The sequence below is a fragment of the Bombus pyrosoma genome, linkage group LG7 (genome assembly GCF_014825855.1).
Source record: "Bombus pyrosoma isolate SC7728 linkage group LG7, ASM1482585v1, whole genome shotgun sequence".
NCBI classification, from domain to species: domain Eukaryota; kingdom Metazoa; phylum Arthropoda; class Insecta; order Hymenoptera; family Apidae; genus Bombus; species Bombus pyrosoma.
The window spans coordinates 2,186,803-2,213,941 of record NC_057776.1 but is presented as its reverse complement, the minus strand read 5'-3'; the positions used below and the strand labels follow the sequence as shown (position 1 = coordinate 2,213,941).

General features: G+C 30.8%; 1 protein-coding gene and 1 pseudogene across 1 annotated transcript in view; both read left to right on the top strand.

Annotated features, from left to right (window-relative positions):
- LOC122569522 (forkhead box protein O) overlaps positions 1-27,139 on the top strand; it is a 299,531-nt gene that overhangs the window by 213,699 nt on the left and 58,693 nt on the right. The window lies entirely within an intron of this gene.
- Positions 18,279-22,192, top strand: LOC122569768 (annotated as a pseudogene).

Sequence of the window (27,139 nt, the reverse complement as noted above, 5' to 3'; positions counted from 1 at the left end):
TTTTTATCAAAACATTCCAAATATTAAATCATTATAAGGATAACGTCTTGATAGTATAACTGAAATACAAGCCTGCGCTCTGGTCTGATTTCATGATAACTTTAATGTAGTTTTTCTTGATTAGTTTCTATATTATAAGAAAATTTAAAAAATTATAATACTACAACAGAACATTATTCAATGTCATTAAATGTCATTAAACTTAAATGCATTCCACATATTTATATTTTTGAAAGCTTTTTTCATTTACCTGTTATCATACCGCGGTATTCTGCTTATATTATATCATTAAGGGGACGACAAATAATTTATTTACAGTTACTATTTCATACTTCTCAAATCAGAACGAGAAACTGTAATTAATTATAATCATTTTCATCATGAAACAAGTCCTTCTGAAATACTGTAATTATAGAGAATTTTATCCTATATTCTAAATTAGAGAAATTCTAAATGAGAATCAAAAGCAGTTTCCTTTCTGAAAAAACACGATGTTATATATATAATAATACCTAATTCCACGGTATTTTCAGTTTTCATTATCGTCATTATTAACCACATACGTACGTGACGTTAAAACCTACTTAAGAAAACTACAATTTTCCTTCTTAAACAGCAAACAAATCTTCTAATTATATAGGGTTAAGAACCTTGCAATAAAATCAATTTTTCTTGCCGAAAATTAACCGAGTTCCTCATTAAATTACCGACTGAAATATATAAATAGCGTTCAAAATACAGAGGAGCAGTTTCCGGAAGAAGGAGGGAAAATGCGATATCCTTTCGTGGAAGGAACTGAGAACCAATTAATCCGTCCTTCGTGAAATCGACGGGACGGTTGCAATAAATTCGTGCCACGATCCCACGATTCGACCCCCGTTGAAGATAAAGTATGTCATCGTCGGCGATGCGAGTCGTACGCGCCGATAGTCGTCGGGAAAGTTCTCGTTTTCGTGCGGATACGACCGGTCACCGAATATATAGGAGTGACGTGGCGCCGAGATGCGTGTAAGAAGGGTGATACGAAATATCGTCGACCACGTTTCGTGCCTCTTGCTATGCTACCCGATACACATTGGCCTACTTTTCGAATCGAGGGAACCAAGACCGAGAACACATTCAGGGAACAGAAACGCATGCAAAAGTGAACTTCCATAGATGTTCGTCACGGTATTTAAATGCCTCGTGAAATCAGATTGGACGTTATCGAAATGATTGATCGACGAATCGAACTAATCGTGATTATTTCTTGCGGATGATATTGAAATGTTGTGAGATTATGGAATAAAGGAAATAGTAGTTCGAGTATTCGATGAAATTTCATGTGTTTTTGTAAAAGAACTTTAAGCTTTATATCTTGCTTTACTAGCTCACACAAAAGTGTTTGAACACTTAAGGAACGTTTATGTGTATGTTATATAAAACGTTTCAAGATTTCATTATCACGATAATGAGACATGACTGTCATGTATATTGGTGAAATGTAAGACCAACTTAAAAACGTATATAGGAGATATAAGATATTTATTGCAAACATATTTAAAAAATAAAAAACTAGTGTAGGTGCAGCATGAATATTCACTTTAAACATATAAGTGCTGAATATGATCTTATTGAATATGGGAAATTATTAATATAATAGTTATATAATTAACGGTTTAAACACTTATATAATCTCTGCGAAATGTATATATATATGTATAAAATGTACATATTTTCTAAATATATTTGAATACTTCGTCAACTCTATTACAAATAATTTGTCACTCTCTTCCGCTTTATGTAACCATCAGAGTAGAAATTACGTTTATCTGCGTAAATGTTATGTAATTATGCCTAATACTTGTTTTAAGTTCTTTTACTTCCGAAGACTATTTACATCCAAAAGCAAAATTACAACTACTATTAGAATATTAATAAAACTACTAATAAAATTGAAAATCTTCTTCACAATTACTTCCAAATTAAAGAAATCTTACTATCACAAAATTCAAACATTAATATTTATTGATAACTGATATTAACAAAATATAACAATGCAGCTCAAAATCTTGATTACAATTACTGGTTTTACAACATTTACTGGCTGTCAATGATTACTCACAGATAAGTCGTGTGCTAATGCTCCATAGATTTGTCCTATACTTGGACTTGTTGTTTGAGTAAAGAACTGTTTTGGATAGCATTGATTGCTTGCAAACAACGATTCGTTATCTTATATTCAAATTATTACGCCCAATTCTGGCGTAGAAATATGATCTTTTACGTTGTACGTATTATATATTTTTAGATTGTAGATGTACTTGAACGCCGAGGTCGAAAAGTGACAGAGGAAGAGATTTTCAGTCTATAGGACTCGGTATTTTTGTGAATCTCTGAAGTCTGTATCGATATTAGAAAAATCGGAAAGGCTGCGATTATTGCATGTCGAATTCCGGAATCCTATTCCGGTCTATGAACTTTTGATAAAATTGTCGATATTTTAGTTACTTCCTTAAAACATTAGGAAACGTGAGAGTGAAAATTATACAAACATGGCATGTTAAATAAGATCGATATTGAATATATGTCGAAAATCCTTTTGAAATGTTCTATTATAATATTCTTCGTCGTTTTAAAAATAAAAGTTATTTTTATTACCCGCTCTTAAAATTGCAAAATGTTCCTAAATCTAATGAAAACTGTTTCGGTAAAATGAATAACATCTTGTTGGGAAGCTTCTTGTCAACATGATAAGTGCTGCTTTAGAATTAATTAAGTATTTCCTTATATATAAACGTACCGAATAATCTTATATTAAATGTAACGAATAATTTGAAGCGTTTCTTTAACGATATAAATGAAGTTGCTAAGTATTATGGTTATGAGGTAATTACGTAAGTTAATATCGTCTGCTCCCTCCCTATTATATTTATATAAAATAAATAAATATAATGTACCAAGGTAAGGTGATCAAAAAATGATACAACCTTATTTTATAAGTTTAGTTATATAGTAATTGTATAAGTTATTGATACTTTGTTATTTATTGTTAGTTATTGTTGAAGTTATTGATACAGTAATTGTATAAGTAGATAAATATAAAATATCAAGCTGAGGTAGAACAAATGGTACAATCTCCTTTTTTTCACGTAGAAATGTACAATTTTGTTTACTAGTAAAGTACCCTGTTCAATAATAGTAATACGAGCATTGATGATGTATCCCGCGTCTACTCGAATTTAATGCTACACTGAGCGAAGCTACAACACTGTATAATTAAAAAGAGGAAATACGAAACAGTTGTACTTTTAAATTTGACCCTCTAAATGTGAAACTTTAATTCGACGCATATGTACAATGGCATCGCATTCGCTTCAATATTTTTACAATTGCAAATGGCAATATTGACTGACATACCTTGAAACCTGTATATATTTTAATGTACAAATATTATATTATACGTATAAATATATGCATAAATGTGTATATTAATAAGTAATAAATAATGCAAGGAATTATTTAAATTCTGTATTTGAAAAGTTACATTGCAAATCTTTTAAATAACCTTTTGAATATCTTTTAAATAATTCATTATAAGAACTACTACTAAAAATACGAAGCTAGTCAGACGCGCAGGGCACTTAAATTGAACACTTAAATTCTATTTCTTTTATTATTGAAGATAAGGAAGATAATTAAAAGAAATATTTCTAGACAGATCTTATATGTTCTTGTATGGAAATACATTCAAGAATAATATCTGATGTGTTAATTTTTCAAATCTTGTGTAGTTAAACATATAGGTATAAAAGGTCAGAAATGTGGTTCTATTAAAGAAATATACATCTGCAGATGATTCAAGCATTTACTGCAAATGAATTTAGTTAATATTTTCCTTGTAAGAATACTAATCTTTTCAATGTACAATTACTTCACTATGATTGAGTATAGATATAGCTATGTGGTATATTTAGATGGAAATGTTTGAGGTTGTTTTATTTCTACATGAACACTGCTTTCGGAGAATTCCATAGAATCCGGTTATAAGATATAAACGCACTCGTACATTTGATACGAAGAAAGAATAGTAAAATTCATAAAAATAAACAAAGTTTTGAATCGGTAGATAGTTAAATTAGATTTCGAAAAAAATAGTAGCTTATGAAATCAGATTTCACTTATGATAAGTTCTGAAAATTGTGGGTACTCGTGAAAAGAAATTCTCTTAATGCTTTAAAATGAAAAATCTAGTTAAAATTTATTTTTAATTTTCGGTATTCATTTTCGATATAATTATTATTAATCTTTGGTAATTGCAATATTTTTAATTTTCGGGCGCATACTTTTAAAACCTTTACATCGATATCATATACTGTATAGAGATATTATAGGTAATAGCATAATCGTTATAAAATAGTAAAAAGATGCTGTGCAAATAACAAATCATTCTTCAACTCATTCTGAAAATTGAGAATTACATGAAAAATATATCAACGTTATCTACGTGTACCACTTCTAACAGAGAAACGAGCAATAAAAAGATTTTGATTTTTGATTAAATCAACGAATCGTTTATCATTGAACTTATCTCCGAATGATTTTGTCATTTAGTAGTAATAGTGATCGACTTCACTAGAAGCACATACTCATAAAATGATCATGTCTCATAATAATATTTTATACTTATGCCTCAGACCTTGATCATACAGAGAGCTGCGAGCGGCAGAGCTGTCATCGCATCGCTGCGTTGCTTCTCAATTGCTGTATGGCTTATTTCATATAATTCCATGAGTTTTATTTATTTTCTGCCGCTGTGTCGTCACTTGTTTGCCCGCTCTTGCCGTTCGTCGCTGTCTGTATGATCAAAGTCTTAAAAGCTCTGTGTACACTAGATTACAAGTATTGATGGAATATAATATTCCAAATCAGGTTGAAAGATATCTTCGAATCTCGTAACTATATTGACAAAATATATACAAGTTAACTGGATTATAAATAATTTGAGCGTACGCGTTTCAAGTTCCTTTAAATTGATTTTGAATATTAAATTTTTTATATTATCTATTGCAATATAGGGTAAGATTATTTTTATGTACATCCGTGCTCTGATTCGGCTGAAATGCTGAATATAAAATCTTTGTAGGTAAACGAAGGTTTAAAAGAAGAATTTTTGACGATTCAGGAGTTAAGATACTTATTCCTTTTTTCTAAATTTAACCCAAACGTATTCTTGTATCGACATATATCATTTTTTTCTTATATTTTGCTTACCATTTTTCATTTGGAATCAATTTCATTTCTCTGCATTCTCTTGTATTCCATTGCACAATAATTCTGAAACGTTGCTCTATGATCCCTCAACATTCTGGAAAGAGATAATAAATATATATGATCCAACATTTTAGAAATACAAGTTGCGAAATGCACGTTTGTACTCAGTACTCGTTATCGGCCAACTAACTCTAAATTACGAACTAAAAGTAACCACGAGCAATGTAAACAACACGCAATGTAAACATCATGTGCCGTGACATACATCAGAAAAAATATCATCACGTCGATATGTATAGGAAAAACGAAATGATATTAAAGAAATGTCTTTGTGGGACGCCAAAAATCTTTCTCCTACAGCGTTTTTGTTTAAAAGGAATATTTTCTCAAAATTTAACAGCCATATTAACCATAGTAACGAACACAAAACTGAAAAATAAAAATAGAAAAATAAAAAATATTCTTTATAAAAATACAGAAGATATTATTTATATTCAGCTTTTAGTTGACTATTTACCAATGCTTATCATGATATTAATTGATATTAACATTAACGTTCTAAATTTAATATTAATAATGCACCGAGATTCTCTCGTGCTAATATTATAAATACTAAATATTACATACAAGTATTTATTTATATAAATGTTCGTAAGTCTTTTCAAATCTACTTGTACATATGAGCATAACTTTAGCATAAGTCAAGTCTTGTTATTATAAAAAGGCTTTAGAAATGATTCCAGATAACAATAGGAGATATATATGATATATGAGATAATAATGGTCGAGAAGATTCGTTTCGTATGTCGAAATATAAATTACATCGTAATACCTGTTCCATTTCTTGAGTGGACTTTGTACAGAAAGTAATACAAACCCTGTTCTCCATCATATGTATCTTGGAACATAATAATTTCCATACTGCATTCGTTTGTTCAAGAAATATTGAATTATTTAATATTAATAACTCTATCATGTATTCTAATCGTTTTACAAGTACCATTTCGTACACAGTAATTTATATCATTTGCATATACGTACATAAAAAAAATGAAATAACAGAAAAAGAAAATAATATCAGTTGCACAAATATCGTATCAGAATTCTATTCGAAAAGGATTTGCCAAATTTAAAATAAGATCTCAATAAATTCCAAATAACAGAGTTTGAATAGCACTTATACAAACTATCTCGTTACAAAACATCAAAATACTAATCCCGAGATAACAATATAGTTTGAAATCAACGTTAATAAATCTCTCTCGTATTATTTTCGAACGTTTCAAATACGTCTCACTATTGCTTATAACGTGTTTTCAAGCACTGCTGAAACTCATGTATGCACAAAGCACGTTTAACACCTCCACTGTTTATCAAATTTCCATTATTTATGATTCCTGTTAACAACTCATTTTCGTCAAAAATCTATTTCCATATTATGTGCATTTATACATATACTTTGTTTATCTATTATTACAAAAACGTTTTCCAAATTTCGTGATTTTCAATTTGATAGAAAACTGAGCCATAAACATAAATAAGTAAGGTTGAATTAAAGGAAAGTTTCCTACCTCGGAGCTGGTAATTTCGGAGTATTATCAATACAGAATATAATCAAACATATCGTACAAAAATAAGTAAAAAAATATAGAATAATATTTTTTCATTCAAGGTTCATTTCTAAGAAGATTGACTTTGAATGTTCACTACATAAGATAAGACTTGCACGCTCGTATTTTTTTAAACCTGATCACGTAAATTACAATAATTGAAAAGTGTATATAAGAACAATAATTATCATAATGTTACTTGATAACCTGCATATTTTATAGTAGCCACGTACGTATATTAATTATGTATGCAGCGAGTGATCGAAATCGATCTTGCCTAAAAATATGCTTCAAGTAAACAAATTTCATTTTCTCTTCTCACACTACTAATTTATGTAAAGAATCATATTTTGTTTTTTCTAAATGAATTATATCATATAATGTATAAATACATGCATATTCAAGCCAGTATAACTCAAGTTTTGAAAATTGACTCTCTCAAAAATTCTTCTATTTTAAGTTTTTTCTATAATTCCGATTTACATTTGCATAAGGTTTCCTATCAACTTGTACAATATGTTTATTTCATATAAGAATCAATCAAACATTTTATATGCCGTAAAAGAAAAACCAAGTTTAATTATTATTTCAACCACGTTAGTTATAATTGTACATTTATTATGTTATTTATATATTTATATATGTTATAATATATATATATATATATATATATATATATATATATATTATATATAATATTTATATTATATATAATATTTATATTATATATAATATTTATATTATTTAAAATTTCATTATTATGATATCTAAGCCTCGAAAGTTTAATTACATAATTCAAATTTAACCATGAATTATTGGAAAAACTTTGTTTGAAACTTCAAGACTTCTATTTTTTACGTGCCACATATCTTAAGAGTAAATGCGACTTGACTCCAAGACGTATGTGAAGAACGTGTTAACGATCAATCTATCATCTCTAGTCAAATAGTTTGTACTCGCTTTAATACGTATGAAAATTGACTTATGCATCTGCGAAGTTCGCCTTGACTGACGAAGATGATAGAGTGGTCGTGTTACATAATCAAAGTGCGTAGACCAGGTCACTGTGCACGATATCTACTCAATGTCCTCCCGTGATCAGCCAATCGGGAGAAGATGTGTACCGCGAGATCAGATTTTTGTCTTATTGCTTTATCGATGGATACGACTTTTATCGATACTGTCTAGTTTTATCTAATTTATTGTGTGTTTTTGTAGCGCAACAATGTCCCTCAAAAGTAAAACACACTAGGACTCGAAAGTCATGTTTTCGTGTATGTCTGAGATTCTATTTTTATTCGAAAGCGGTAAGGCAAAGACTATATCTTTCTTTAAAAAAGGATTCTCCTAGCCATTTTACATAACATATTATTTTTTTAACAACTTTGTTAGAACGGCTTTTCTACATTTAATAAAAGGTCATTTTTACAGTGGCTTACTATAGGGATTACGTGTTACAACATTCAAGTTTGACGATACTATAATATTTTACCAAATGCCCTAATGGACAAATTGTAAAATGATCTATTTAAAAATAAAAAAAAAAAAAAAAAAAAAGTTTGACGATGAATATTTCCATTTCGATAAGGCTAAATTCTCTGAAAATTAAATCATTTAAAGATAATATGCTAAATAACGTATTATGGAAATTTCAAAAAAGTTGTTGTCAATTTACGTTACAAATAACTTAAAGTAACGAAAACGATCATCGAATCTTCGAGAATGTTGATTAATTATGTATACATTTCGCCGTATCCAGCGAAACCGAATGAATTATTTGTAAATATGTATTTTTAGATCTCACTTCTTTATTTACCTATTATTTCTGGACTTCATCAATTTTGACAGTAGATTAATTTTAAATTCCAGTGTAATTTCAGTTAACAGACAGATTACTTATTATTCTCAATCTATCGCTTCTCATTTTTCTGAATGAATCATAAATTTAAAGTAACGTAACTGATCTATGATTCGGTTTAAAGAATTATTGAAAATCATTTCCTAATAACACTAGCAAATATATCTATTTATAAATAAGTAGAAGTAATAAATGAGGTTTTAAAAAATCAATGGCAATTAGGGTATTAAATACGTTCTAAAATTGTAATATACGTTATACATTCCAAAGTTTGTAATTATTCAAAAAAATAATAATGTAATATAGCTCAATTGATAAAAAATAAAACAATAAATAAAGGAAATGCGTGCATCATATTATATAAAATTAACAATATTATTTATTTAATTGATAAAAGGGATAAAGAATAAAGGAGAACATGAGAAATTACTTTTATAGTGTATTATGTATATTGTAACAGCGTACGCAGAATTAGTTTTGAAAGCTTGGTTGTGGCAGTTAAAGGGGTGAACAGCTGAGTATCGTTTTCGCGTTGTTGGGTAAATTAACGTCGCGACACGACGGAGGGAAACTTCTGAAATAAAATCTGTAAGGTAACGTGAAAAAGTAGTGGTCGTCCGTGGTGCGCGACGCTGAACTACCACGGTCTATTTAACACGGAAGGTACAGAAAAACGAATTACATGAGTTTTCGAGGCGTTTTTCTTCCTTTTGCTTCTGCTGCATCATGACCGTGATTATGTTTCATAAGATAAAACGTAAAAGATAAAACTCATCGATCCGGCATGTCGGAACCTCGAACAGACTACAAAATTAGAAACGCTATAAAGCAAGAAACAAGCATTTAATTTCAATGTACTTCAAATGTTTAGAAGTTAGAGCTATGAAGTTATAAAAAATACATAAAACTAAGAACAATAATGTTTATCTAAGTACGATCTAAAATTTGTAACGCATGGTTTTGCAGAAATTTTGTCTCAACCTTACATATTCATCCAAAGGACGTTTCCATTACTCAAAATGAATCGACATTCTAGAAATTTTCACAGATCATGAACAAAAGGAAAAATCACGTTTATACAGTTTATACTTAGATCGTCGATGCAATTACGATCACGCGATGGAACATTCGTTTATCGCAAGTGACTTATAATTAGTTGATAGTGAATTCGTATTGGGAAATCGAGAATTTCGATACGTTAACTAGTGGCAAAAAATTAAACTGCTGAGAGTAGATTGAGTATCCATATAATTACCAATCTTTAAATGGAACGTAAAATACCAGTGTTTTTAAATTTGTTTCAAATCTTAATGCTTTTAAATTAATCAGTATAATAAGAGTCATGTAATCATTTAAGCAGTTATAAAAATTTACGCAATGGAATTTTCTCTTAGAAAAAATAAAAGTAAAATATAGTAACAGGTATTAATATATATTCAGACACCTTCTAAAACAGAATAACTTCTTTAACCCTTTCGCTTCGAGCGCCGCATATAGGCGGCGACCACGCAACGACTCCTCAGCCCGGCACCCCACATCCGGCATCCAAATGATGCATATACAAGTGCTATCTGTAGTGAATAATATATTTTTTCGTTATCGGCAGAACATTTTCTGTTGATTTTGACATATTGGATTAATCACTTCTTCAAGTTACTCATTGTTGAAGCTACTCATCAAAACGTTTCACGCAATATATTTCAAACATCCAAACGATCGTATACTGTTTCATGCTAAAAAATGAAACGGTATTTCATATATGGTTTTTACAAGAATTATTGTTATTTAAGACTTAGGAAAACGTATATACAGCAACCACGCACACTATTTCTGGCGCGCGTTTCCGTTCAGTGACAGTACTTCGGTGGACTGGACTGCCGAAGCGAAAGGGTTAAAGCTGGACCAAACCATTTGAGAATTTTTGAGAAATTAGAAGAATTGGTTTACTAAATGACGCGTAAAAATTGTTTGAAAAACTTGCAACTGATCGGAATCGCGAAGAGAAAAGTAAAGGTCATTTTTTGCAACTTTTTATCTGGCCCTGTAATGAAAATTTAAATAATACATTTTGAAGATTTATGACACGCTGAAAATTCTATCGAAATTAGTTGACATAGAAACAAGCGACAGTTATCGAAAGACGTAGATTTATTACAGTTATAGGCCGAATATCGTGGAAAACTTTTAACCGTTTGCAGCTCATAATAAATGTTAACTGATCTTGGTGAAATCTGCGGCGTGAATATAACTAACATAAATTTACAAAACTTACTATTTAAATTTTCATTAGAGAATCTGATTAAACAGTTATAAAAAAACTTTAACTATTTTCTTTGCGATTCCGACTAGTTCCAAATTCCTCAAACAATTTGTTACATGTCATCCAGTAAACTAATTCGTCTAACTTCTTTAAAAAACTCAAGTCATTTAGTCCAATTTTGAGAAAGTTATTTAGAACACAGCGATTGCATTAATCAATCTTCCAAGCTCTTCGATTAATATAGAACTTAGTAAATACATTAACAGCTGTTTAAGCCTCTCAACAACAGAAAAGACTGTTGTATAGAATAACTCTGAAAGAATATTTCCTCAGTTTAAAAAATTTCAAAATAGCTTATTTAGAAACTACTGAGTGTTAGTAATTAAATAAATAAGCTGATTTGAATAAATGAACAAAAAGACAGAATACTTTCAGTGGTTTGCCATCCTACCATCAGAGTACTGAAATCTAAGCCACGCATTTACTAAATTTCCAAATAACATGATTATAATTTCTAATCTCAGCGTAAAATATGCGCGGGTATATCGCAGAAACGTAGCTAATCTTGAACGTAGATAAATATGTTGAGAATTGTGGATCTTTGAAGCCGAAAGAACGCTACAGGAACACAAAATTTACATTTGGAATTAATATTGTAATGGTTATATATTCATTTTATGGACAGTTTCTAATATATTCATTGATACACACTTGCACGCGTCTCAGCACTTTCTTCTATACCCGACTGTTAACCGAACGAACTGTTTGCATTCATCTGTTTTCGAGACGCTACGCACACACATACTTCCACACACTAATACTCACATACAAGTATCTCTACTGCGAATTTAACCCAGTCCAGCACAGAAAATTATACATATCTCAACAAAATAAATTTTTTTCTAGAGTATCTAAGAGTTCCTGGATTTCATTGACATCTTAGGTACGGTTGAATTTTGTGCGGGACTGTTTCTCTATACGGCAGAGTTTTTGATAATTAAATTATAATTTTTCTTAAAGATATGATGCATATACTTTAACTTTAATCATTTATTTTAATAATTAATAATACAATTGAGTGTGCCATATTTTAAAGCACCGTACGATACATAGACCCAGGTCACAAATTTCACGCTCATAGCGCGATAGTGTTTTCAAATTGCTCCTTGTTTTCTATTTTGAAGCGACATTTTGAGGTTGAAGGTTCTAAAAAATTATAAGGATACGGATTGGCATATTAAAAAGAGCATCTAATAATGGTATATTTATTTTAACGGAAAGCAACAATTGATACCTGACAATGGTGTATCAAAAATAAAGACTATATATATTCTATCTGTATATTATTAACGCTGTTATAAAACGTTGTGAGGGAAAAAAGTGTGAAGCAAGACAGATGAAGATCATTTAGTTCAAACGGTGAGCGAATGAGTCACTAGAGTGAGCCACTATAGTGGCGAGTCGTAATATAAGATGACATCCGCGAAAGCCACTATAGTGACGTATCGTACCTAAGAGGTTAGTAATACTATTTAGTTTTTAATATCTAAGCCACTATGCACTGTATATGAAGAACAGCAAAATATGCTCGAATAATAACAGAAATAATAGCTAATTAAAAGCCAATGTATCTTTATTGAACACAATATACGCACTATAATGTACACGTTACGATAAGTCATACAGCGGTCTGCGCGTGATACATATCTGTTTGCGAGCCGCGATTAGCGCGCATATCGCCAATAACACTTTCTGAACTCTAAATAATATAACACGTACAGGATTCTCGGAGAAACTGTTCTATTGACTTAAATTCAAATTTTTTTCGATAATGAAAATGTTTAAAATTTTTGACTGATGTTTATAGCTCCCCGTTTGATAGTCGAAATAGGAAGTAATCATTGTTATAAATAAGTTGGGTTGTATAATAAGCGGTATAATGATATAACGAAAACGTAAATTAGTATAGTTGTAAGCAATTTAAATGATATTGAATGATAAACTAAACTAAACTAAATCGTTTAACTAAATTGTAAAACGAGTCTTTCAACTCAAGTGAACAACTCAATTAAATTTTTATATGTTTCGCAATTTCGTTATACATAGGTACAAAGTAACATTCAGCTCCAATCAGAAAACTATATTGCTTACAAACGAAAATCTTATATGTTTTCATATTATCAAAATCCGCGGTTAAGAATCTCTTTCTTTTAATTATATTGTTACATTGCAGTCAACTTTAATTTTGGAACAGATGTGGAATGTTCCTCCAGTTTCCATATAAACTTTGTTCCATATAAACTTAAGCCTATGATGTATGGGTAAAAATAGTGTAAAATTGTCATAAGTATAAGCAAAAATTTATAAAAATTTAATCCTATATTAAGGTAGTACAGAACAAAAATGATAAATAATTTTAATGCAAAATATACGTATTAAGTAAATGTTTCCCTTGTGTAATAAATTCAATAGTATGTAGATCTGTGGTTTCTGTTAACCAAGGTGAGAAACTACTTCAAAATGAAAATAAATACGTCGCTAGAGAAGATTTTTACATTTTATATTTTTATTACAATTGTAATAAATATTACTATAATTACTATGATATATTTATTATTATATTATATAATATTATAGGAAAATAAGATATAGTGTGCCAGTAGTTTTAGTAACGGCATGATTTATTTCAATATCGTTCACGCCAACACAAAATCAAGTATGATGCTCCGTCAGCCTACATGCACGTAGTCATCATTCGTCACTAGCTCCTCTCGTCATAACGGCTCTCTTTCACGCCGACCACACTTCTTGACAACGCTGACGACACTCCTTGACAACGCTGACGACACTCCTTGACAACGCTGACAGCACTGACGCGCCCGACAACGCCGGCAACACTCTCCGACCACACTGGCAACACTAAATAGCTCCACAATGCCGGCAACACTAAAGAATCCATCAACTCACTAACGGCTACCTTTTATACCCTATATCCCTGTATCCGATATACCTGACACGCGTATGTCCCATGATCAAATAGACCTTCTTAATTACTCAGGATTCCCCCCCCCCCTCCCCCGGTACTACAATATATCATTTGACTGTAATTATCTATTATAATTACAGTTTTATAATTCTACTATTATCATTGTATTATAATAGTAAATATATTAATTTTTTCAAAACGGATTGTATTAAACCATGAACGAAATAATATTACACTTGAGATTATAATATATGTAGGAAAATGGTATAGTGCTAGTAGGTTTGCTAACGGTATGATTGTTACAATATCGTTTGATGCTCCGTCAATCTGTGTTTACGCAATCACTATTCGTCACTAACTAAATTCATTACAACGGTTCTTTTTAAAATACGCTGACAAAACTCCATGACAACGTTGACAACACACACCCGATATCTTCCAGACAATCCGTCCACGATACTACACTACATTCCTACATATATTCAAGTTTGGAAAAACGTGGGCTAATCATAATTTTTAAAATTGGTATATAATTCCACTTACAATAGAATTCTATTAACCAATAAATCTGTATGGAAGGGAATTTATAACAATAGCAATTTTCCTAAAAGTTACTTTGGGACGTACAATATTATTAGTTATATGAGGGCTAATTTTAATAGAATATGCATAGGTTTACATGATATTTCAATTTCCCTCTTACTCGCAAAACTGAAAAACTGTATGTGCTTGGAGGACACACTAAATAAATGTATAGTTTGGATTTTAGAAATTATGGCAGAATTTATACGAAGATTATTTTATGTGTCAACATTAACAATGGAAATTTGACCCTACTATATTATCTGAGCCGCAAAATATTCGGCTACAAAGACACTTCCTAAAGATTTTTAAGATCACTGAAACCGAAAATTAGGGTCGTTTTTGACGAAAATAAATCCTAAAAAATTTCAATCAACCTGTTGATGTGCAACGTTCTCGTGGATTTTGACAACACCTTTTCTAAAATTTACTACTCTTAAACTGTATGGCTTACTTTGGATGAATTTGAGTCGGGAGTATTGAATTAGGTCTAGGTTATCTTTTATTTTCCATTTACCCTACCGCCGCATCGCAAAGCAGACCGGCGCAGCTGTCGATTTGATCGTGGTCGTAGTCATGGTTATACAGCGAGCATATTTTTTCCAATATTCAGAATAAAGCGTTTATCATCTAAACATTTATCATTTATCAAAATAATAAAGTCGTTTGGATAAGTAATTCTCTGGTTATATTACACTATACACTATGCATCTTGCTCTCAACTCTTTAAATTATAGATATATTTTATACTCTACTGATATAAAATTATGTTTCATGTACATTTTCTTACAATCTTTGTTATTTCTTTTGTTGTTTCTTACAATTGTTGTTTGTTTAATGTCGCGTGAGAGCATGTATTATGTGCGAAATAAGACTATCGATATTATACTAATCTATCGAGTAATCTGTTTTCCTTGATATACATTACAAATCGTATATCCATTATATTGTCTAATTTGTGTATGAATAAATGCTGAACAATTAATTAGAATTCTATATTTTTCCAAAAACATATACAGTTTGTATACAAAATTTTTTACAATAAAATATATTATTAACTTGTAACAAAACTTATCGTAGATGAAATTGAAACAGATAATAATGAATATATTTGTGTTACAATAATCAAACCCAACTATCGGCTGTAATATTCGATTAACAATATGACATTGATCACATAACGTGTATTAATAGCGTTATAGTAATGTATCATTAATTTATACAACTTGTTATGAATTTAATGAAAATAAGTAAGTTTGATATTTTCAGATGTAATTACAGTTGCCAAATTCATGTAGTAAATTAATTAGTTACGGACCTGTTGAAGACATGCTAACATGACAAGATAATTTGTTTCTCGCATTTAATGTATTAATGTTACAACCACGATGACATTGATAGCGACAAATATTTAGTCATTCTCGCAGCAAATTTTCAAATTGTCTAAGCATTCTAACTATTAAATATATTATTTGGTAAATGGCTAATAGACAATTTATATTAAAAAATAGGTAATAGAGAAAATTTGTGTAAATTTATTTGTGTTTCAATTACATACCAATAAAATACGAGACAACCTTTTTTATTTGAATATTCATTTTTAAGTAAATCAGTTGTATATAATCCAGTTTTAATTCGTTATATATATCTCGATTTACAATTATATAGCAACACTTTTTATTTAAATTACATAAAAATTACTTTTATCTTATTTATATTAACAAGAATTGATAACATTATATTTGTATATTCTATTATCACATCAATTACAAACATTTTTATCACAATGTCGTACTATCGAATCAAAAAAGAAAAAACATTTAACCTTTTGATTCTTGTTACTTACTTCAATTAGACAGTATCGAGGATTGAAGTTTATGGTTATAAATCGTATTTCTTAGAAGGAAATTTTTAAGTATTTCCTCATAATCTTTTTAAACATAATTTGTAAATTTCGTCTAAAGGAGCGAAAAAGGAGGAAAAAATCGAGACCCTCACTTTTAATAATTGTGTGATATTGAACAAATCTTAAATCTTTAACCAAGTAATAACTATATTAAAGGAGTATATTAAAAATGGCAAAATTTGAAGTTCTTCTAATATTTAACGTGAATCATTTATATAATATATTATTTATATAGTAAGAACATAGCAAAAGTAGTACCTCAAGAAAACAATATATAAAGGGATAAATTAAAAATTGTTTGCTTTAAATGATTATAATTTTAAAATAAATGTAAAAATTTTCAGATGATGTATAGAAAAATTTAATCCATTATTCTAAAAACTCAATAGTTTCATTATGTATAGAAAAGCAATATCAAAACGATTAATCGGCAACCATGAATAACGATATTAATCTGCTAATATATTTATATTACGTACGGTGACTTTACATAAACCAGAATCCATCCCTCGATCAAGACGTCCACTGGCTGTGCAAATATAATTAGTTGAACCGCAATAATCCTAAGGAACTGTCATAAAACTAAGGATTTTTATTTTACTGTCAAGGCCCTTAATCGTTATAAAATACGTCTACACGCACCTACACGCACGCGTAACTATTTATATCTACAAAGCTGTTGGAATAAAGTATATATTATAACCTGTTACTTCAGTGTTATAATCAGTCAACCACCTCTATTATCCTAATCGAAGTAAGGGATCGACCAATTCGTAACATCGATGATCTAATCGTAACGAGAATTTACGACTCTCGTTGACGCGATCTACCGCGAACGCGTCTTTCCGCGAACTGTCGAACAATCTGTATACATTCGTATTTTTATGAGCACGATTAAAAAAATCAAATCTGAACGGAGATTCGTTTCACCTACTAAATATTATAACGAGTATTCTATTAAATATTTTATATACAATATTTTTACATATTATCGGGTGTCATGTGACTGGTAGTACAACCCAGCAGAGGGTAATTCTATGTGAAAAAATAAATATGCAATAAATTTGCTCACATGACACCTCGTTTCCGAGAAAACCCAATTTGAAAATTTGTCACGAATATTTAAACTTGGCCGACAATGAGCATCGACTAAGTATAAGCAAACAATCAGCAGGACGTTATTCTACGTGCTAAAATAAGTCAAAAGTGTAAAATAAAATTTTTCTGCTTAGAGCGTCATTGAACATATCTTTTCGAGAAAAAAGACATATATGAAAAAGTTTTCTTCTATATTTTCATTTTATTTTTTCATACGGAATCAACTCCTACGCGATTATACCACTTATTATATGACATATACTGTATGTGCATCATACACATTGTCGACCCTTTAAATATCTTATAAATGCATAAATACCTGTAATATAGTTACAAGATGTACTATAACGAGCTAATGGCCCTTCTGATTTTTCGCTCGGTATCAGTACGGACGAGAAAGTTCTACGTGATATTTTGGGGTTCGCTTACGGCGCGTGCACCTATGATGTCCAGCGAATTGTAATCGGTGTACGCGTTCCTCGGTGTATCGGATGGACGCTTGCGCGTGCATAGCCGAGATTGACTCCGTGTGGTTCTAAAATAAACCACGAATATAGGCCGCGTCGAGGTACTCCACCTGCCTGGTGGAATTCCATGCTTCGCTGGCTGCCCGCGCCTTATCGCGATTTTTTCTTGCTTCCTCGAGGCTGGCGAATCAAATCATCGCCATCATCATCTCGAGGAGGAGCATTCTTTCCCCCATTTACCGGGTTAACTATCCGATAATGGCAAGTGACGGTCGTTCGGTAATCGTAATTGGTGCTCCGAGGAGCGGAGCCTTCGACGTCACGGCCCGTTGCTCCTCGAGAATCGTCGAAAATCTTGCGGAATGAGGAAAATGGGGTCTCTGGATGGGTTTCTGCACTTGCCACAGGTGCCTCTTGGTGATTGTTGTAAAACTCGACTACGACTCGAGACATTTGGTATTCTCCTTCTGGCATTCTTTATCTTTTTATTTCTGAAAAATTTAGCGATCAAATTAATCCTCTGACAATGTAATAAAATAAGAAAAAATTCAGGATGAATTTAGAAAATAATTATTTATTTATCCTTAAGATTTTTCGCATTCCTGGTATCAGATGCAAAAAATGTGCAATTTCGACTTTTTATAGGCAGTAAATTACGCTATAATGACATTTCACGTATGAAATTTATAATACTATATTTGACAGCTTACTTGAATTTCTCTTGCGTTATACTGTCAAAGAGTGAATAATGTATAGATACTCATAATGTGCGGATAGAAAAAGCGATGGAACGAAATTTTAGGAATTGTTACAGTGTCTTGCTGAAGTTTGTTTTCCAGTTTTCTTTGTAAGAATAGTAGCAGCTCGTTTTTCGATTGATCGAAACTTATTTCATACCGATCGCATAAAAATACGTCTTTTTCACTCTAATGTCGATTACGTAAAGTTGTTTTCTGTTGTACTGATATTGTGTACTGTTTTAATTAAAGCAGTTCCTTTAAATGTAATTTTGCACTGATACACAAAAATTTTATATAAAAACGACTTAACTTTACATAAACGGTAAAATATGAGAGTATGTATACTATACATATAATACTACTATACCATATAATTATGCTATTATAACATATAATTTTTACATGATTAGTATTAAATATGTTAATACAAGGAATTAATTCTAATATTATTTAAATTAGAAATGGATATCTTATGATTTTATACAATTATAAAATTATATTGTACTGATACTATTTGAAATCATTTAAAAATTCTTAACTTTTAAAGTAACGGTGGAATAAAAAATTTGAATGAAATCGTGAGGTATAACGAAAGTGTTCAATTAAGAATAAACTAATGTCTTGAAGCACAAGAGTGTATGTATATCTATTAGAGATATTTAATGCAAATAATTGATTCATTATCATTATTATTTATTTTAAATCGATAAATTCTTATTTGATAGAATATAATTTAAAAATAAATAATATTCTTATATTAAAAATACATTGAAGATTTATTAACTGAAATTATACAGCTACATTAATTTTTCTAAATAAATGGAAAATGAAAGCACATAGCAAGTTATATATAGCAAAAGTTACTAATACAGTTGTTATCATAACTCACGAAAAAATTTGACCATTGTAAACCATGCCTTATTATACATCAAACTCTTTTTGGTTATACCCAATGTAGGAATGAGACTGTATTTCATTTCACATTTTTTTCATATTTAATGAACAAAACATACGGATCTTTTAAAAATATTACTAATTTATTCATTAAAAATATGACAACTTGGGTATGTGAAAATATTTAATTCAGTTATATCAGAATTTAATTAGAAAATGTAAAAGTATAAATACATTATGAATACTTTCTTGAAGGAATGGAGTACGAAGGATGTGATGAACAGCAAAGAATTAATAATTTTTCGCTTTACGACGCATGATGTTGCAACATTAAGCCAGGCATAGTTTCCGTACTATACAGAAATGTGTGTAGAATACAGATAAGACTTCATCTATGTACCTTATAAACATTGAAACATAAATATATAGAGTTTCATTTGCATATAAGTAGACTGCGAGTTTTTATGCATCAATATGAAAGTACAAAAATTCATATGGAAATATATATGAAACTTTCAAAGTATAATATTCTTTATAATATTTAATAGATGAACAAAATCACGATCTAGGTCTTACTCTTTTATTTTATTTATCATAAAATTATATATATATTATGAATTTGTATAAATATCCGTAGTTTATTATGAAGTAATAATTATTATAAATAGATTTTTAGTTATCAATATAATAGTATAATATACGCTATAAATGCAGTGATGAATAGATAAAAGGAGGATTAAAAAATATAGATACATGAGTACTATATATTATACGTACTATATATTGGGTCGGCAACTAAGTGATTGCAGATTTTGTCATTAGGTTGTAATAGAACAACCCAATAGAACTATACAGTATAAAGTGTGTCGGTATAGATAATACAACCGAGCATTGGCGGGTTCTTTATGAAAAAATAAATCGAAAATATAGAATAGCAACTTCTTATTTGCGGCTTCGTTTCCGAGTAAATTAAGTTTGAACATTCTCCGTGCACGACTACACTTGCCACACTTTCCACTTAACCACACTATAATCGTATTAGGTTACCAAACTTGTTACGGTATCTATGATCATGTAAACATTAACAATGTCAAGCTTGGTCTTGGTGAAATGGTGATTTAGCCTGCAAAACCATCGAAACACATTCCATAGGATCTTTTTTATAAGGTCGCATTAATGAATTTGTGTATGTTAAGGAACATACAGACAGTGAATTACGACAAAGTCAAATACAGACATTTGAGCAAGTACGGGCTCAAAATTCATTGGCATTAATCTACGTTTCTTTGTGAATGTAAGTTTTAATTTCGTTAAAATATAGTATTAATTCTTCATAATATTATCGAAACACTAACGTATAGCGCAATCGATTAAATCAAAAGCGTAGCAAATGTACGCGTTCACGAGGAATTTTCAAACTCGTTTTCTCGAAAACGAAAAGATCGGCAAACAGAAGATCGTTATTTTATATGTTCGTTATATTTATGGTTTATTTTTCATCAGGAACTCATTCCCGGTTGTATGTAATACGTGTACCGAGGCATATATTACATATTACATGTGTATATTATATATGTATTATATATGTATACGAGCTTTCTAGTAACGTTCCATTATAGAAGGTTAAAGCAAAGATCATCGATAGCATCAAACTTGGTTGCAAAACAATTTCAGAATACATACCTTTACATTATGACGAAACGGCGAAACATAAGTCACATCGTTAAGACATCTTGGTGACAAGCGAAAAGCAGATGATAATTGTCGGTGGTCTTTAATCGAATACAACTGGTCGAGGGGAGTTAGTTAACCGATGCGGCGTGATTCAGTTGCGCGTGGCCGAGTTCGCGCGGATCGCTAGTATTTTGAATAATACAATCGAGCGTACCCGGGCAGTAATCGGCGAAATCTCGTTTCCCCGCGCGACATTGACCACGCGGTGGGAAATTAGACGGGAGAAATTATTTAAATTATTCGTTTCCGATGGATTGCGAGTTCCGGCTGCGTGGACCGGCTGTGCAAGAAGGACCACTTAATAAAGAGCCGCTGACAGCGTGACAGTAAAGTAACTTCGTTCGCTGGAATTTAAAATTAGATTCATAAAAATTATTCTAATAGATTCTCGTGCCGGCAGAGTCGCCGCTCAGGGCAAATGAGGCAAATTCGATTTGACACGCGGCCGTTCCCGCATTCTTCTCCCGTTCTTTCGACGACGTCTTTCCCTCTTCCCTCCTCTCTTCACTGGTTGCTTGTTCCCTCGACCTTTTCTACTGACTTCGTCTGGCTCAGCCTGCCGTCTTGCGCTCACGTCCTTGTCTCTTGGTTAGCATCCTCGAGACGCGGCGACAGAAGAGAAGACGCGAAAGGAACCTGACCCGCGACGCTGGGGTGAGTTATGCAAATGCGACAATAACCGAACGTCAATCAGGAAGAAAGTTAAGTTCCAGAGATACTCGGCTGACTGCCGGTTCTACCAGCCCAGACCAAGTCTTCCTTTCTGTGAAAGTTAAAGAAGGCAATGATGGCCGCGGGGGTTGAATGACGAGCTGCACGCTGCTCTCCTTCGAACGTAATTTAAACTTCCTCACGAGAGATTCTATCGTCAGAGATTAAAATGATTCGTTGCCTCTTGCCACCGATTTGTTCCCCCCGTTCAACGAAAGATTCACTATTAACGCCGTTTAACCCATTAAGGATCGAGCAATAGAAATTAGATGAATGTTGCGTAAATACAGCGTTATTGGGCGATGTAAATAAAGTAATATGTAGGTATATTGTTTTATTAAGATCTAAAAAATGTATTAAAATACTATAGACTTTATAGAAGTTATATAAATTACAGACATTAGAAGATAAAAAAGTTGTCCACGATTTAAAAATGAAAATAATTTATCACAGTGTTATAAATATTTCAAATTCTTTAAACTGAAAGAAGAAATAGTGACAAATAGACGCAATTTTTTTCTATTTCTATTTGAATAATCGAACACTGTTAAAAAACAACTATTAAAAAACACAATTTACTAATTATGTAAACTAATTGAAAATATGTTGACCGTTAATGAATCAATGATTAATTGACGGGCAGGTAAAATATCGGAGATATTATAGAAGACTGTTTTGTTAGCTTTCTTTCATATGAAGAATCAATGTAGTTTAATTATAGAGTCATGAACAAAAGCATCTACAATGATCATTGTTTATGATTTTTAAAATAGAATGTTATCAGATGGTAAAATCGATTTTTAAACGCTAATATACAGATATGTAAAATTAATGTTTACGATTATTAAACTTTATAAAAATGCCTATTGTTTGAGAATCTTTTAATCTCTAAATTTATTAGTTCCTAAATTAGAAAGCAGATAAAGTAGACTCTTCTTAACACAAACAGATAAACATCATCGATTAACATAGCGATATTTATAAGCGATTATCACGTCGATAAATGATATCTATTAACATAGATATTGATAAGTGAATAGAAATCGCTTTAAATATATTACTAACTTCAACAAATGACGGGAAATGTTTTTTTTTTTTTTTTAAATGAGAGTGCATAATTTTATCATCGTGGCGAGATAGCTAACGTCAAGACCAAACCAATGACCTATAATATGTACCATGACCTCCGTGTGAGCTTGAGTACAAAAAATTTAGAGATTTTTTAAGGAATATGAGCGAAACACATTTAGTAAAATACTCGTACATAAACACGACGTTACTTTATGATTAAAGTGGTATAACCTTTTGCATATTGTTTATGAACATTGAAACATTTCATATCCGCTATTACATAGTATTATGGTTGTGAAAGACATAATTCAGTATTATTACGAGATTTCAAGAACGCACTTGTGATCATGAATTATCACAGTAAGAAAGAATGGAAATACTCTTAATTTTCATCGAACATAAAAATAATGGCACAACAATTACATGTACTTTCACTTTAAAAAACATCGATAATCTTGAGAAAAATCTTTTATTCTTCGTAATATCGAATATCGTAATATCGTTTTCCTCCGATATTTTTTCCTATCATCAAAAACAATTGAAGTATTCAAGTGATCAAGTTACGTTGTTCATCTTGTATTCACAAGGTGACAATAAAATAGGTGGCCAAACTTTGGTATCTACCTAACGATGAAAAAAGATCATATAAACAGAGGTCCGAGAAATTCTTCTTTCCCGAGACATAGACGCTTCGATTATAGTAGAGTATTTGTAGAAATGTTTAGAACTTGCTTAATTGCTGAAAATGATTTCCTTCTATAACAATGCATATTCCGCATAGACGTTTCAAACTGTCGAAAACGTTCAAAGATTTCTGATGTATTCCGAATTTTTTCACGTGCAACAATAATCCCGTTTTTTGAGTGTTTCCAGACTATCAATAGGGTTATGATCATAAACTAAATCTTTAAGAAGTCTCCACAAATAAAAATCTATATTGTGTGTAAATTGCACCATTAAATATAAACAAAAGAAAAGATGCTGCAATAAAAAAGTCTTCAATAATCAGCCCATGCTTTAGTTATTGCTTTCTAGATTGACGAATGACATGTGGATTTTCATTCATCCATAGATGTTTCTTATGAAAATTGACAATAGCGTCTTGCATAAATTTTGCCTCATCCGTGAAAAGTATATGCAAATATTTCGAAATATCCTAAACTAATGTACTATTACACGTAGCATTGACAAAAGATTACTCGTGGTTGATACTCCAGTGGCAGAAGTTCTTATACTTGCTGCATATTACGCGGATCCAACAGATTTTCTCATCAAATTTGCCGCATATTTTCACGAGAAACATTTTGCATATCCAATGTTATCTGTCTTGCGCTTAGTTTTGGATTTTTTCGACGCGTCCAAGTACCTGATTTTCAACTTCAGTTGTTCGAACACGTTTGTCTGGTCCTCGGTTAAATGTAATAAGCAAGGAATGTCTAGACTCTCCGAGTTTACGATGCATCGAAGTAAAAGTATTTTTAGCAATAAATGTTTGCTAATAGAAATTCTAAGCTTTTCTGGCGTTCTGGTTAGCTCACCCACACGTAAAGTGAATATCTGCTTACTTGAAATTAGGATATATCATTCTGATAGCACTGTTTTCACTACGAAACCTTCAGATACGTACTGATATGCTATGAAACACGCTGCCTTCAATGTTAATATATCTTGCTCTAACATATTTACTTCTAGCAGAAGAAATGATAACAGTGTTTGAAATTGTACACCTGACAGCTATTCTGGCAAAGTTTCGATGTAAACAAAGTGTGTCTCTATATCGAGGAGGAAGAGTTTTCGGATCTCTGTGTATATGATCTTTTTCCAGCATTAGGAACAATAGAATACGGTATCAAAGTTTGGGCACTTATTTCTTGCTCGTTTCGAATATTAAATTTTAAAAATAAATTCTTAAAAAAAAAATTAAAAAAATTGTATTATAATATTCTGTACTACAGTTTTTATAAAATCGTTTAGAATCTCCCTATCTGTAATTTTATAATTAAATTACATTCTATCAAGCCAATGCCAATAAAGATCTTAATAATAGTATATAAAAATATGATATTAAATATAAATTATAGCGAAACAGAGGCATAAACTAAAACGTCAAAATTACATTAGGTTTGATTAAAGTGTGCACCAGAAGCATCAGATTACCTTTACAACCATATTTGTCAATTGACTATCTAATCAATGCAAAATTTATTCTTCCATTATCCTTCGTTTCACCAATTATATTGTAAGATGTTTTCGCTTGTTTCAAAATACAATTAATACAATTTTGAAGAAAAGATTCAGAACTACGTTCTAATATAGATTCATTTATCTGGCCATGGAGTTGTGAATAAAACTGCAATCTTGCCTCTGACAGAATTAATTCGCATTAGTACCTTTTAAAATAGAAAGCAACGAGAAACTGGTATCGGCACGAGAGTAATTCTATCAAAGATATTTGGTATTTCATGGGGCCGCGGATGAATCGTTCGAAAAGATACAGATCCAATTCTACAGCGTTTAAAGCAGCTGCAAATAACCTTCGTAATCAGTGCAGAAATTAAGTCAATTAGTGTGAAGGTAGGACTGCCGCGGTCGAGGATCGGATGGACTAAAGGGGTAATTTAAACTTCGTTCAAACGAATTTCATTCCAGTTCTTAGCTTCGGGAATAAAAAGAAACTGTACCGCTTTTAGAACGACCAGCCAGGCTTCGCAATTTCAGTTTTTAATGGAAACGCGATAACTCAAACAGCTTTTACATAAGTACGAAATTGCCGTAATCGTAAATATTCCGAAAGTTTCACTCTTATCAAAAGAAACTGTTGAGGCGGAACTTTAAGTCTCCGTAAATATTTAAACGATGTCCGTTTAGAAATCGATTCTTTGGATTATATGAATGATAAATCTTTTGTCCCTTCTACTATCTATTACGAGGCGTTCGCATTGCGTTCATCTAATTATTGAATACCCTTTAGATTGAAGCATTAAATTTAGAATCAACACAATATAAATTATTATTAATCCAAGTTACTGTACCACGCCAAATGAAGTTACTTAAAATTCTCAAGGAGAATTGATTGTAAATAAACTACCAAATAAAAAAAATCTAATTATTGGTACTGTTCCGTTTCTAAACACATAAAGTAACACGTAAACTCTCTATTTAAAGTTGGCAAGGCTCATAATATGATCATGCAGAAGACTATTTTTAAGTAAAGATTGTAGAATATTAGGGGGCGACTGCCATTAGTGAATTTCAGATGTTTATGCAAATTTATATTTTTATAAAAACATCTGAAAAAATGAAACGCAAATAGAGATTTGTTTCGCCCATGTAATGTTATAACAAATACTATACTTTGGATATTTTGTATATTTTTGCATATTATATACATTGAATGCATTTTTACCCTTTAAATTCATCTCTCAAATATGGGACGCTTAAATATGTACGAGTATTATAAAAACCGAAGTAAACATATCGCAGTATTATAAACTCCATATTTCCAAAACGTAATTTGAAACCGATTTGTAACGGTACTTGCCACTCTTTAGAGCGGGAATAGAATTAAACAATTATCTTTTATTATTTTTTAAATTCTGTTCGAACTTGTGTTTCGTTTAAGAAAATATCTCTTTCTGTACGATTTTTATGGAAAGAAATACTATCCTTAAGAACTTCTTTGAAAGGTGTTCTCAGGTGAAACAGATATTTTACACTCTGTGTAATAAAAGTTCCATGGAAACAAGTTATATTAGAATTCATGTATTAAGAAAGGTACCATAAGATGAATAAAAGTATCAAATTATTAAGTACTACTTTCACTTAAGGATATAATATCATATTATTCGTATGTTTATTGAATAAAAAACATGAGAATAATAACATAAATAATTTTTCATAAGAACTATTGAACAGAAAAGAGAACGTCAAGAATAACACCTGGATGTCATCTTTTTATAATTTAAATAA